We start from the raw sequence: 15,757 nt of genomic DNA, 5'->3' as shown, positions 1-15,757 counted from the left end.
ATCCATTATGAACAGACTCCAGTAGTCCCTTGGTTCCGTAGCCAGGTTGTTGACAGGGCGGGACACCCTGCTTGTATAATGGTATGGGAAATACTTTATATGTACTGTACACAGTGGTGTAGTCTACGCGAGACGCAGGTATATGGAGTATACCCACTAGAAAAGCTGAAGAATTTCAGTATACCCACTTAAAAGTACCCAGTGACGCATGACATATCATTAGACGTGTCACTGATATGTTAAATGGCAGTTTAACGCTTCCGTAACAATATATCCGTATGCAGCGCTTGTTTATTGCATTTGCTCATCTAGCGAATTATTGTATAACTCTGTACTTACTAATATTTGAACATGTTTTGCTTTGATACAGTTTTTAAAAATTCTACAACATGTTTTTAATACAAAGCCAACTGTTGCACAAAGTCTGTTGTACATTTATTCAAATATAAGTATCAGAGAAATTTGAAAATGTTCAATATGCATAAAAAAATCTAAATAAATTGACGATTACATTGTACTAACAGGTGTGTTTTGGTTTCTAAGCATAGTATACCCACTACAAAAATGTAGACTACACCACTGACCGTACGATGCTGCAAAATTGTATATGAGTACTCACCAGCTCTGCAGACCAGCAACTCGGCTCTGGTCGGGCTTGGTTCCAGTTCAGCAGACCAACCCTGCAGCGACAAACCCCACCACACCGTCCAGGTTGATGTGCGCATAGAGCTTCAGGATTATTTGCGTCTTTCCTGCCAGTTCTGTGAGCTTAGTGTAGATTTGCGTCGCAAAACTTTCCCTCCATTTCGTCAGAAAGCAGTGCCCGGAAGCAATGTTGGCTTCTGGGTAGTGTAGTTCTTTTAACTTGCCTTACAATATAGGCTTTTTGGAAAAAAAAAAAAAATACAAAATGATGGCGCCTGTTCGAAGTATTTTTTGTTGGCTTTTTATCTCGTTACATCACAATCACGTGAGTAATATTAAAGTTTACAATCGTGCATCGTGTACAATTTTAATTAAAAAAACGCAGAATGGCAAGTCCGCGAAAGTCAAACCGAGAAGTATCGAGGGACTACTGTAATAATACTGACACATGTTCGTCTTATCCTTGATGTTAAATGTTGCTCATCGCCCAGCATGCGTGAATTTTCATGAAACTTGCAGAAAGTATTCACTGGATTACATCTACAGCTGATAAAATGTTGGAGTCAACCAGATTAAAGATGGCTGCTGAAGCTGTATCGCTTTAAACACAAAGATGATTATAACTCGGTCATGTGGATATATATTGCTCCTATAAATTTGCTCCTCAAATAATTAATATTAAGTTTCTTTTTATATATATATGAATGTTTCTGTTCAGTGACTTGACGCTAAATAAATAAACTGAATTGAATGTCGACCTAAAATTTGAAATGGTAATAACTAAGAATCATTCACATGATTTGTGATGTTATCACACGTTAATCTCCGGGTTTGTCAATAAGAAGATGGTTGTAGTTTAAAACTCTTGCATGAAAGGCAGCAATTTGATTGATTTAATTTCAAGAAATTGTAGTTTTGTTGTTCGTTTCAGATATATTTACTTGAGAAAGGTACAATTTTGATTTCCACAGGGCTTACATGCTTATTTTTTCCTACTTTACTGGAAACGTTTTCAAACGGGTAAAGCTGGAATTCAGCAGGGACCTGTTTCGTTCCATTTTTCTTATCTGCAGCGTTTCTGCTTTTTATCGTATCTGTTCAGCTCTGCAGCCTCTGCTGGCAGAGTTGAGATGTTTATTGCTTGATTTATCTTCTGCACTTCAGATTCAAACTGAGACACTTCCTGTCTGTGAGGTTCCTTCACATGCTTTAAGACTTACCTGTGTGAGTTTACTTACTGTGCGATTATCTCGTACTGTAGCTTCCATCCATCCATATTTTCTCTCCTGTCAGTTGTGCATTAACAGAACACCTTCAGTTGTACTCAACAGGAAGTCTGGGATGCAACGGTTCACATTTAACACAATAGGAGAAACACGGATGCTTTGTTTTTTGTACCCTGCAGCTTTTAACCTCTCGTCCGAAGATGAATATGGGACAAAAGAGCAACATTTCAGCTTTGATTTGAAAGTGTTTACATCTGGATCGGATTCAGATATGAACTATTGTATTTAATAGTGTGAATGTTTATGAAGCATTCAATCTATTGTGATCCATTTGTCTTTCATGCATTTTTCGACGTCTGTCTTGTTCCACAATTTTTGTGTTATTTCAACAAATCGTATCAGAACGTTCAGCTCGTTCAGGAGAAGGGTGCAATGACTTTTGGTATTGGCGCAACTTTAGCTTTTTAAAAAAATATTTTTAGCCTTTTCTGCCATTTATTTTCTCATAGAAAATGAACTGAACTCATTTTACATCCTTCAAATCTTTAGATCTGTTTACAACCTTTTACTGCTCCTTTCACATTTTGTTCCGTTTCAGCTTCCTCCTGAAAATTTAAACATTTTTTTCAGCTACTTTCAGCTAATTTAAGCTGTTTCTTTTTTTCAGTTGCTTGTGCTCCTTTCTGATTCTTTCTGCTAACTGCAATATTTTTGTGCTTCTTCTAACTTCTCCCTGCTAGTTTCAGCTTATTTATGCAAGTTTCAGCTTTTTCTGCTATTTTAACTATTGAGCTGTTTTATGTGAATTTTAGCTTTTTTAGCTAATTCCACATTTTTGAACTAATTTCCACTTTTTTCAGTGTAATTCAGTAAAAAAAAGTGCTCTCTCAACTTCGTTCTGGTAACTTAAGCTTGTTTTTGCTACTTTACAGCTGTTTTGTTTATTTATTTATTTATTGCTGATTTTAGCCTTTTTCCTATAATTTCCACTTTTTTGCGTTCATTTCTGCTTCTTTCAGCCTAACTGGGCAAACGTGTTTATTCTGCTTTCTTCTGCTAATTTAAGCTTCTTTTTTTTGCTAATTTCAGCTGATTTCAACTAAATTCAATCTTTTCATGTTAATTTCTACTACTTTCAGCCTAATTAACTTTTTTCCTAATTTCATCTTGTTATGCTCCTTTCAGCTTTTTTCTGCTAGTTTCTGCTACTATTTAGCCATTCTGATGCTCATTTTAACTTTTTCAGCTAATTCAACTTTTTTTTTAGCTCATTTCAGCTTTTTTCACTTCCTTCTGGTAGTTTAAGCTTCTTTCTGCATTTTCAGCTTATATTCAGCTATTTTTTTTTGCTTGTTTCAGCTTTTTTTTAGCTAATCTCCTCATTTTTGTGCTCATTTAAGCTTTTTTTTTTTTTACCTAATTTTGCAAATATGTGTTGTTTCTGCCTTTTCTGCTAATTTAGGCTTGTTCTTCCATTTCAGAATGTTTTTTTTTGTTGTTAATTTCAGCAGTTTTTCAGCAAGTTCTTCTGAAATAAGCATCACCACTGCATTTTTGCAGGAAATGCAATTTCTATAGTTTACGTCGATCACACTGGTCCAATACTTTTCAAAGGGTGAGTAGATCGCCATATAAATCTTACATCCCTTTACATCCCTAATTATTGACAACCTCACACAAAACATGCACAGCTGCACCAGCAGAGAAACTCTAAGCTCCTTTCACCTGACCACACACGAACAGAATGAAGCATGTCTGCTGCGCCCAGGCTGCTAAACCGGAAACCACAGCAGTAAAGCAGAAGCTCATCTGACCAGTGAACGCACTCGGAGGCCTTGCACATCTGTGCTCAGGGTAACACTTGTTCGTACGGGACTTACCGTAGTGAATTAACACTGCTGTGTAATCACTCTGCATTATGGACCAGTTCAATAACCCAACACTGCAGGTCACTGGCATGTCAAGCTGCTCCGTCAATATGTGCTGCACTTACAGAGCCGCCTCCCTGCGGGGAGACGTGACTTATATACTCTGTAGTGAAGAAAGAAACACAATGATGTGATCAATAGCTTTTTAGTGGCAACCGCTCCCTGTCCCTGCACCCTCAGGATATATGCTGTTAGAGGGCAGTAAAAGCCCAGAGGAGTCACTTTCCCGCTGTTTATTTCACCTTATCTTCATCACCATCTCTGTCGCTCACAGCTTCATCCCCTGACGTAAAATATCTGCCTCTCAGAGAAAAGAGAAGACACTTCCACGGTCCAAAACGCCCCCCTGACTTTAAGTCACGGCTCAGCTTCTGCTTGCAGATGCATCACTGTGGTTTACCGAGACCAAGAATCTCCTACATGAAGATATTTTCTCAGCGATAAATTGAATAAATTGAAACTTTTCAGAAGGGCAGCTTTTAGGCAGCAGACTCTGTCCCATCAATCATTCTCTGTTTCACAGTTGGCTTATTTCTATTCATGAGTTATGTAAAACACAGGGAAACAAATGGCGCAGGCTGTCAGCCTCTCGCAGGACAAAAACATAAATATATTCTACACCGATGTAAAAAAGAAAAACAAAACAACATCCTCGTAATTTGGTCTATTTTTTCCCCTTCTAGCTGATGATGAATGCGTTTCCTGCAGGGATCATTTAAATTAAATACATTTTTATTTTGTCCAGGTATCGAAAACGTGCTCGATAGATTTATGGTCAAAATTTGTGTTGTGGCGTTTTGAGTAAAGACCACTGAAGACGGCAATAAATATGTGCCATTTAGGAATAAAATGCATATTCTTTGAATGAATGCACATCACTCGCCGCATTCCATGCCACAGTTTTTTAAAAAGGTCTTCTCTGCTGAAAAATGATGGAATTGTTGCCGTTTTGGTCACTCAGTCTTTGCAGTCTCATGCAAATCATGAAAAGTCCTACTCAGAGTAAATGACTCTCAGCTACTACCACATCAGATTTTAGCTTAAAGGCTCAAACGGTTGTAGATGTCCAGTGCTTCATCATGTATTTTTTGGAACAGACACACTGACGCATGCATGCACGCATACTCGAACATTAAGCTTTCACCTTTGTGATCGCAGATCTAAATAAGAACGTCTCCCACTTCCTGCAGTTCTGTTGGACGAGTTGGACGTCACAGTTTAAGCTGTCCTGACTGCAGACATCTGTCTTCTGTTAGGTTTTAATGCCATGCGTCAAAGATTTCTGACCTTCGTTCATTGCCTCAGGGTCAGGAGGTGCTGTGCAGATTATCATCAGTAAGTTTTGGATAGCTCAGTCGTTCCCAACTCTGTTCCTTGAGGAACACCATCCTGCATGTTTTAGTCGTTTCCCTGCTCCAACACACCTGATTCAGTGATTCAGTTACTTCCTCATGTTCTGCAGAAGCCTGTAAATCACCCATTCATCAAAATCAGGTGTGTCAGAGCAGAGAAACGACAAAAACATGGAGGATGGTGTTCCTCAAGGACCAGTGTTGGGAACCCATGGGAGAGGTAAAAAAACCAAAAAACAAACTGGTGAGTTTGATTTAATTTACATCTGTCACTCTATATATCTGATGAAGGGAACACACTAGATAAATTTACATTTATTTCCATGTCAGACATTGAGAAGTATGTTAAATAAATAAAAGAGTGAAAGAAAAATGATTAAAACCTGGCAGCAAATATGTTGCTGTTGCTTTCAAAGCTCAACAGTAATGTTGTTCAGTTGAATTAAAATCCTAATTTTACTTAAACACAGCACCATCTGACAAAACCTCCAGTCATGCACGTTTAAAAAAAAAAAGTCTGCTGTTGTTTCAGCTATATGTTTGGCGATCAGAAAAAATAAAAATAAAAAACGCTAGTTTATCTTGGGGCTCTTTGTCCTGCTCTCTCTGGATGAGCCTCGTCCTGCAGCTCGCTGAGGAGGTTCTGTAAAAATCAGAAACGATTACTGAGAACTTGTGCTCTGGTAGTTTTCTCCAAAGTGACATTTTAGTGTACAAGGCCTGGCATGACATCATCACTCCATATATGGTGGTGCAGATTTTGTTATGGGGGCAGGCCTACATTTAAACACTTTAATTCGAACTCATTCGCACACCAATGAGCATATTTAAGGGGAAGGCTGGCATTCTTTAGTCATCAGTCTTTAACTGAGGAGTCGTGTGCACGCTCACTTCAAAGCCTGTTCCTTCAGTTTGTGTGGAAACTTTATGTTGTGTCATTCAGGGTGTTAAATGTGACAGCGTGTTTGTAACTTTCACAGCTCGGCTGCTCACGTCATGGAGACGAGGCAATCGGTCAATTTTTAAACACCTGAACGCTTCTCTTCATCTCCCCGCTCTGCAAAGGTGCTCAGGGAGCCATAGCACCATAGAGCTGGTGCTTCATGACTCCTTGGATGCATGCGCTTAAAAAATGTGAGGATTGTTCTGAATACGTTAGAGGCACCAACCTATTCACAAATTTATAAGGACTGATTTTTATCCATGTTCCTGTTGGCTGTTTATGTTTCCAAATGATTGGATGTTGTTGCAGCAGCAGGACATTCAATGGCTTAGTTTAAAAACTAACTTTTTTTTTTTTAAATTAAAGAAATACATTTCACCCACTGCATTGCATGCTAAATCTTGTGTGATCTAATAGCGATGACTCCCAACTGCTGCCACAACAAATGTTAGCTCATTTTAAAAATGACCAAGTTAAAGTCTTTTTTCTTTCTTTTACTAAAGTTGATCTGCTTTGTTGGCTCTACTGAGTCAGTCTGACTCCAAAACTTAATCAATCGTAGAAAAAGATCAAACGATTATTTTCTGCAACATTCATTCAAATCCGTTCATCAGTTCAGGACATATTTTGCTAACAGACAGAAATGGCTCCAACAGTTAATGCAAACGTTTTAAACAAAGATCTCATACAACATATTAGTGCGCAGAATGTGTTTTGTGAATGACTCTCAGCTAAATGTTAGCCCGATATCTGTAAAACTGAGTTATCCAACAAAGTTCAGTCAGGTCATCTGGAAAGTGTCTTTTTTTTTGAGACATTTAGTCCTTCATCCAAAGGACTTCATCAGTCCGAGGAGCCACAACAAACTTAGTCCCACAAGCAGCACACTCACATAGTGGACCATTCAGTTTGATGGTGATAAGATGGTTTCTGGAGTATGCTCTCTCCCCCGTCGATTCCTCTGAGGCAGCCGATGTGGGACTGATGAAGTCCTTTGGATGAAGAACAAAACGTCTAACAAAAAAAATAAAAATTAAAAACCATCCAGTTGACCTAATTGAACTTTGTTGGATTTTTTTTTACCTGGATTATTGAGCATGAACTTTGATGTTGTGAACCACTTTGGCAATGGCTGCCTCAGAGGAGTTGACGGGGGAGAGGGTGGACTCCCAAAACCATCTTATCACCAGCAAACTGGCCCACTATGTGAGTGTTATGCTTGTGGGACTAAGTTTCATGTGGCTTCTCAGACTGAATAAGTCCTTTGGATGAAGGACAAAATGTCTCAACAGCAATAAAAAAAACTGTCCGGATTACCTGACTGAACTTTGTTGGACTTTTTACCTGGATTATTGAGCATGAACTTTGTTGGATTTTATACCTGGATTATTGAGCATGAACTTTGTTGGATTTTATACCTGGATTATTGAGCATGAACTTTGACTGAGTTATAGTCAGCTTTGTATTTTTTAAATTTGATTAGCTGTGGCAGCCATCTTAAACGTGACTTTAAAACCATTTGCGATCAAGATGCACATCCATTGATTATTTCATGAAAGTTTTTTTTAATCTACCTGGTAGTTCATGAGATATTTTGCTAACAGACAGAGTTGATTCCAAATAATATCCAGATTTTTCTTTTTTTTTTTTTTTTGTTGCTTTTACTTACCATTAATACACATGATTATATTAGAAACTCAGATTTCATAAAGGGTTGAGAAAGTCCTGACTTCAAGAAGTTAATATATATTTAATCTATTCAACATTTAGGTGTTGAACAAAAAGAAATAAGTGCAGTTGTTTTAGTTTTAGGACAAGAAGCACGAGCTCATAAAAAAAAGACCAAAGAAAATCTGGGAACACCTGAGGAAACTTTTCGAACGGAGAAGTGATGAGCGTTTGATACTCTTTTGTCAGCACATTTGCTAGAAAATGCAACACGTTGCAGGATTTAAACTGTCCTGAAGTAAACACAAAGTTTTTAACGAGTATTTTATACAAAAAAGAAAATGACAAAAAGAAAAAGTGCACATTTTGTGCAGTTTAAACTCAGAATCATGAGCTAAAAACAATCTTTGTGTGTCCGATTAACTCCGAAATCACACATCACTCAGAGTGCAGGGGTTTGTGCAAACAATATAATTGTTGGGAAACATTTTAATAACACTAATAATAGTAATAATTTGGAATTAAATTAAATGTGTTCCTGAAAGCCAAAGTGCTGCACGGAACAATGACTGCGGAGGCCAAGGGAGAGAGCTGCACGCTGCAGTTTTAATAAAAACACTATTCATTAACACGTTTCCATGGCAACAACGTCGTCTTGAAAGAAGATTTTTTTTTTTTAATCATGTGAGCATGAGTTGCATCAAATGATATCTGATTTTTATCCTACATACTGGATTAATAATAACGTGACTTGACTTTTTTCTGTCACAATGCTCTGCTGCAGCTAAGAATAAAAAAAAAAAGTGTTTTTAATATTATTTAGATTTTTGTTTATGCGTTAAATTAAACGTTGAGTGACAACAAACAGTCTCGCATAACAAAGAGCTTTATTTTAAATAATTTTTATTAATTTTAATAACCAAGTTCAGTCACTACTTTTGTCAGAATATTAGAAATGAAGGTTTGGTATAGCTGCTTAGTTTTTCAGTGTTTCTGGATCTTGTCTGATTTGTTTATGTTGTTGTTTATTTGACATATGCAGGTTAACGCAAGGTCAACAATGCAATGAAATATTCAGGATGAGAAGAACCGATTTGACTCGATAAGGAAAAAAAAAAATGAATACAAAAACATGCAATAAAAGTACAAAATTAAGTACCAAAATGCGTAAAAGAAATATATTTACAAGGTCCAAAAGAAATATAGTAAAACAACAACATGGCAACATATAATGGTGCAGGTAGGATAAACTAGTATAAATAATTATTTCACAGGTAATCTGAGTTATGGAAACTTAGAACTGACTGAAGAGGACATTAGAGTGAAACTCTTGTTGTGCATGTTGTTTTTCATTTTTATTTTTATAAAACATCTTTTGCCATTTTTTGTTGATAGTTTCTTTAACAAGAGCTTAAAACTTAATTTTCAGGGGGCCGAGATGGTGTAGAGGCAGGGCAGCTGGCTTGGGACCCAAAAGTCCCAGGTTCGATCCCCAGTCACTGCACATCACGTGGCGTCTCTGGGCAGCACGTCTCATCCCCAAAATGTCCCCCGGGCGCTTTCAATAGCTGCCCACTGCACCACCTGGTGGTGGATGGGTTAAATGCAGAGACTAATTTCGCCATTGTATGGAAACATACAGTGCTGACATTGTGATGACATTATTATTATTATTAAATCACTGTTTGGACTCAGCGTTAAGTCACAACAAAGACTCTTCTTTTCAGCACGTAGCTGCAGAGGTGGCAGGAGGGTGGGGAAAGCTGCTCAAGGCACAGATTTAGAAGCCTGCCGTGCGGTCCTAGTGCCTGACATGTTTGTGGTCTGCTGCAACACAAACCATTTAAAGTTTTGGTTCCACTGTCACCAGACCGTTTGCCAGACTTTGTTTTAATTCAAGAGAAATCTTGTAGCATTTTGATCTTGTTGCAAATATTGAATATGATATGAGTAATCTGGTAGGGAGGACGCTTTGCAGACACAGCGGTGATTTAAATTGTTTATGTTTCCGATAACTAGCGTGACTCATGTTCAGCATCATGTTAATAAAATGCAAAATATTCGAACTGTAGCAAAATGTACGCTGCAATTCTGTATTTCAAAATGAAAAAGAAAAAATAGTCCCGGTGCAGGTTTTTGAAGTTTAAATTAATGTTTTGTTGCTGTGTCGTATCTCAGACTCTGTCTTTTTTCATAATTATAAAATATCGGGTGAAACTAAAAAGCCTTGTTTGAATGAAGGGTTTTAATGAAAAGTGTGACAATCTGAAACTCATTTATGAAAATAAACCAGCGTTCAAGCCCAATATTTAGAGTAAATTATCAATAAATGATGTCAATTTAACACGAGCGAGCTGTTTTAGCTTCATGCTAAGTACAAACAAATATTAAAAGTTTTGTTTTTGAAGCTGCTCCTCTGACGGTGGGCCTTCTGTCTCAGGAACTTCTGCTGATCCGGTGAAATCCAAATGTTAAACATTCTGCAGCGTTTCAGCTCAGGCACCAGGAGGACGTTTGGTTTCAAACCTGATCCGCCCGCAACATGACGATGTCATGGTAATTTAATACCACCTGACGACAGGTGCGCTATTGAAACATGCAATAGGAAAACTGTGTGTGCGCGCGCACACGTGTGTGTGTGTGTGTGTGTGTGTGTGTGTGTGTGTGTGTGTGTGTGCATTGAACAGGAAGAAACCTCTAATGTCCACATCACTTGTTGCAGTGCGTTTGTTCTCTCCAACAGCCCATGAAGCATTTTAGGTGATTTTATTTTGTACATTTTAGGCTTCAGGTGATGCAACAACAACATGACAACTATTGATACTAAGGAACAAACTTTAAAGGAACCCACTACAAAGTCACAAACACCGCTCAACACCACCATATTCTGATTTAAACTTATCAAGTTCCAAATTTAATTTGCAACTTTTTTTTTCTTTCATTTCAGTAGTTGCTGTGAATTTTAATTGATAATTTGTAATAATGATGTCGTCTAGCCCTGTGTTGGACTTAGTACTAGCGATGCACAATATTGGATTTTTGGCCGATATCCGATATGCCGATATGTTAAAACTTATTTTGCCAATAACTGATACCGATATTTTTAATATACTATACTTGTATACTAGGCTTGTTCCAGGTTCCTAGCTGCAGTGTGGGATCCTCTGCACTCCTGTGCACGAAGAACAGCCTTTTAAGATCAAAGTTTTTTTTTGTCTATCCATTGTTCCGTAAGACTAATCATGCTAACGAGGCTAACATGACGTCCACATGTCTGCGGTAAAACTCACCCAAGTGCTATTGGCTATTAGCTTCTTACAGCATGTAACTCGGGTAAGGCTATGTCAGAAAAATATCTCAGACTGGGTACGATGTAACGAGGCTCAATGTAGTCCAAAAATTTTTGCAATCCGACATCTTCAACGAAAAAAAACTTCCACGCCGCAGACATTTTGACTTCTTCTTCCGCTGTGATCAGATCAGGTAGACGCACGTGACGCCATCACGTTGTGCTGGCGCTGCATGCGTCCTTGTCACTGGGTTGTCATACAAAAACAACATCTTTCATATCCGTGAGTTATTTCGATGGAATGGCCGATATTTAACTTTAACGCTAATATCGGCCGATACTTATACCATGCCGACAATATCGTGCATCCCTACTTGGTAGCTGTCCAGGGTGGACCCGCCTCTCATACAGTGACTGCATATGGGAACCCAAGAGAGATTAATGGATGATGCCATCTACCACATGGTTGACAAGCACCTGAAGTAACTATGGTGACGTCCATGGAAGAGCCGCGTGAGAAAAATCTGATAAGATTGATACAAACACCCAGATTTGTTGGATAAACTGTTAATTTTAGATAAAAATGCTTTTAAAAGTTCAATTTACTGTTCTGTCAGCAGTTTTACAAAAGCAGTGTTTAAATGCTGAACTCGTGGTGCTTGATCCCTGATATTTAATCCTGACGGTTCTAACAAGGTTAAGTCAGGGGATGCGTCTTTGTTGAAACTTTTCGTCTTTGATCCAGAAGACTTCTTCAGCCTGAAGTGCTGCAACAAACTTAGTCTTCTAAATCCTAGAGGACCTGACTTACAATTTCCAATACCCAAAATGTTCGAGGAAAAACTACAGCTGGAGACTCAACCAATGTTTAGTTTTTACAAAAATGCAAATAAAAAAAAGGTATATATCAAAGAGTAATGTCCCAATTAAAAAAAAAAAATCTGCAAATGCACAAATGTGTTTGAAAAGAAAATACATTTAAATGATTTTGAAGAAAATGTTCAAAACATTTACAGTAAATTGTGTTTTATTTAAATGTACAAATTTATGGAATATCGTGACAATAATCAACAAAGCTTGAACATCAGACGAGTCCAGGAGTGGAGACGTTTTATTTTCTTGTTGTCCATGTCTAATTTATTCACTTCCTGTTTTATTTTGTAGTACCTGCTGCCTTGTCTTCCTCTGTCACACCTGATCCCGATTTGTAATCAGCTCACCTCCTCGTGATGTCATCACTTCTCTTCCGGTGTTTCTCTTGCGCTTTAGTTAAATTTGATCAGACTTTAGTCAGTTCGGTTTGATTCCTTCTGGATGTTTCTGCACCTGCTCTGGTTTTTGTCACACCCAGGTAAAACAATCTTTGCCTTTAGTTCTAATAAAATGTTGTTGTTTTTAATAAAATTATTTATTTACAATAAAGAGAAGGATAAACATCCTAAATTGTTTAATAAGTTTATCTTGTAATTGGATAATTATTTTGTGTATTTTATCCATTTTGGCTTCACTGGACCAAAACTATCAGTTTAAGTTGTTTCAGTTTAATTCTAATAAAACGAGAATTTTTTTTAAAATATTATATTAAAAATTTTTTTTTTTTTTGGCACCTTATGTATTTGTTTTATGAGAGCCTAAACATGCCTGCGTGCGCGCGCTGGCGCCGACTGGAGGGCGGACCCGGGTGGCGTACGCGCGGCGCGTGCGTGTCGGCGTGGCGCGCGCAGCCGCTGCGAGTGGCACGGAGCACCAACAGCGGCTTTTGTGCGTGTGATGCACCGCGGTGGACGCACCTGGGAGGAGCGACAGAAGCAGCCCGGTACCGCCTGCAGAAGCAGCCCGGTACCGCACCGGAACCACCGCTGCCCCTCACCCGGACCCTGGATTTGTCAAAGTGCGTCAGTTTTGGAGAGTTTGCGGCTGGATTGTAGCGGCTGGATACTTTCTGCTGATCTGAGGTCAGTAGCGTCGTGTGCGTGTCCAACCTGTTCACGGTACCGGTCCGCGCGCGCAGCCTTCAGAACTCAGTGCTCTGAGGGCAGGCATCACGGGACTTCCCCTGCTCAGCCTCAGAGGGACCGGATCGAGTCTCCCTGAAGGACCGGAGGTTCGAACCCCACATTTTGTGCCATGTTGGCCTCTAAATCCTGCTCCACTGAGTATGTCTCTTTCTGGGCCACCTGATCCCGGTTCAGGTTCTGGAGGAGCTGGACCTGCAGGGACCTGCACCAGAGGCGGATGAATAATGGATGGATGAGAAGCAGGTGTCCAGTTTCCGCGCATTGTTCTCGGTTAAAATGTCAAACAAATGGCGCTGTGGCGCCGCGCACGCGCCTCCCGGACCCTTTAAATATAGATGGGGCCGTTTGCTTGTAATTGGAGCAGTTTGGTACATGACCTTGTGCGCGTGAGCGGAGGTGGACAGCGCGCAGTGACCGTCACATTCCTCCATCATGTCTGCGCTCCTCATTGTTTTTGTCCCTTTAATCCTCAGTTTTAACTTTAAAATCGCAACAAAACACGATGAATAAATATCATGTTTAAATATTCTTGTTTTTAATCAGGAAATGTTGATAATTAATATTCAACATGAAAAAATAATCAATTATTTATCAGAATTTTCGGACTATTTCGATTGGAGGATTCCCGAAATGAAACGAACTGCATTTATTCTCTTTATCAGGCTTTTAAAAATTTTATTTTATTTTATTTATTTCCAATTCGGGCCTTCCCTGCAGAATCCCAACCGCGTTCAGACAGGAACACTTTGTCATTTCCACTGCGACTCTCCCGTTTTCTGGAGCCGATTCGGCCCATTTTTACTGGAGAGGGGAAAAGATGGAGACGTGCACGCAGTGCGCAAAATAAACCCGAACCCTGCCGCAAACAAGAAGAAGAAGAAATAAAAATTAAACCCGGATCCGACCCGGGTCTGAAGCGGCTCCAGTTTTCATGCCGAGTTACCTGGATTAGATGAATCCAAGCAGAATTCCTAATCTGGATTTTATTTTTTTTCCTTACATGGAGCAGAATGGGCGTGTCCCGCGCGCGAGGCCCTAAAGGTGTTTCATGAGCAGGTTCAGTCAAATGATCTGAAGCTTTTTTTATTTCGTTGCTCAAAAATAAATCCGTCGAATCTGATCTGATCTTCAGCTGGTTGTCAAATTAAAACTTAGCTGTTTATTTGTTTATTTATTTATTTATTTGTTTATTTAACAGAACGTCTCTGCTCGCCTTTTAGTTTTTATTCTGCCTGAGTGGCGGGGGGTCGGGAGGGGTTGGGGGTGTTTAGGATAATCTGTCCGTCCTGTTTGTTTGTTTGTTTGTTTGTTTGTTTATTTGCCTGGCTCTGAAGGTAACGGTAATCCCTCAGGAAAGGGAGAGGCTGAGACACGCAGCGTTTTACAGATCAATGCTTTTTATAGATTATTTTTACTTTTTTGTTTTTATCTTTCTTAAATCTAAAATAAAATGTCGTTTTCGTTTTGATCCAAACAAATGTTTTCTGTAAAATAATAATAAAAAAATAACTCTAATTTAAAAATCTAACTGACCAGAAAATGCTGAAAGGTGCGTTTAATGTTACATAAACTGCTGCTGAGGTGTGTGTGTGTGTGTGTGTTGTGCGTTTCTGTCCGGTCATCATTGAGGACAATTATTGCGCACACACGTGGAGTGTGTGTGCAGACGTTGTAGAAAGTGTGTGTGTGAAGGTGTGTGTTGTGGTGATGTAATGTCATGAAGGCTGCTGCAGCAGAATCTCAGCCTGAAGAAGGCGTGTCCTGTTCAACAACACGGTGCCCACGCCGCATCACAACCACCGTCCCCACGCGCGCACACTTTACTTCGAGAAGTCTCTTTATATTTAATTGGGTGTAATGTTTTTATTTTTTAATCCGCATATTATTTCTGTCTGCAGACAGAAATGACTCTTTAAACTTGTGATAATAAAAAAAATAAATCCTGCATCATCGTCAGAATTTAAACAAAAAAGATGAATATTTGTTTTCAGCAGATTTTTATCATTGCATCCTTTATTTTATCTAAACACAAATTTATCCTAAAAACAAACCAGATAAAAGTAAAATCGAAAAGATTCCTTTTGATAATTTAAACATATTCAGAAATAACAAATTGTACAATAATAATAATAATTAATCATAATAATAATAATAAAGTAAAATATCATTAACTGGAGCAGAGTGAATTATAAGCTTTAATAAAATAAAACTTCCTCATTATTCATCAAATTTTTTTTCTTATTTGTGCATTTTTATTATTGTTTTTCATAAATCTCAGCAAATCATTTGTGAGATGATGTCTTGGGCGTGGTGGACATGAGCAGAACTACCCCCCCCCCCCCCCCCCACACACACACACACACTGGTGCACATTTCAGATTAAACAGAAGTGTCAATGCTGAGGTGTGTGTGTTGTGAAGAAGCTGTTTCATCATGCATAGTGTGTGGTGGTGGGGGCGGGGGGGCAGCTGCCCCCCTGTTTTTAGGCTGGTTAATAAATGTTTGTACATTTTGTACAGCAGCAGTTCACGCACACCCCTCCCAGAGCTCAAAATGGTTTCACCGGGAAATGTCCCACCTGTGTAGACGTTCGAAAAACAAACTCTTGGTGATTTTCGGCGCCTGCAGCTCAACTTCAAAGGGAGTTTCTGTCAAACATTCAAACATCACCTGGATTATGATTTTATG

Source organism: Nematolebias whitei, chromosome 21 (assembly GCF_014905685.2).
Source record: "Nematolebias whitei isolate Nwh7 chromosome 21, NemWhi1, whole genome shotgun sequence".
Classification (NCBI taxonomy): Eukaryota; Metazoa; Chordata; class Actinopteri; order Cyprinodontiformes; family Rivulidae; genus Nematolebias; species Nematolebias whitei.
This window is presented reverse-complemented; position numbering follows the sequence as displayed.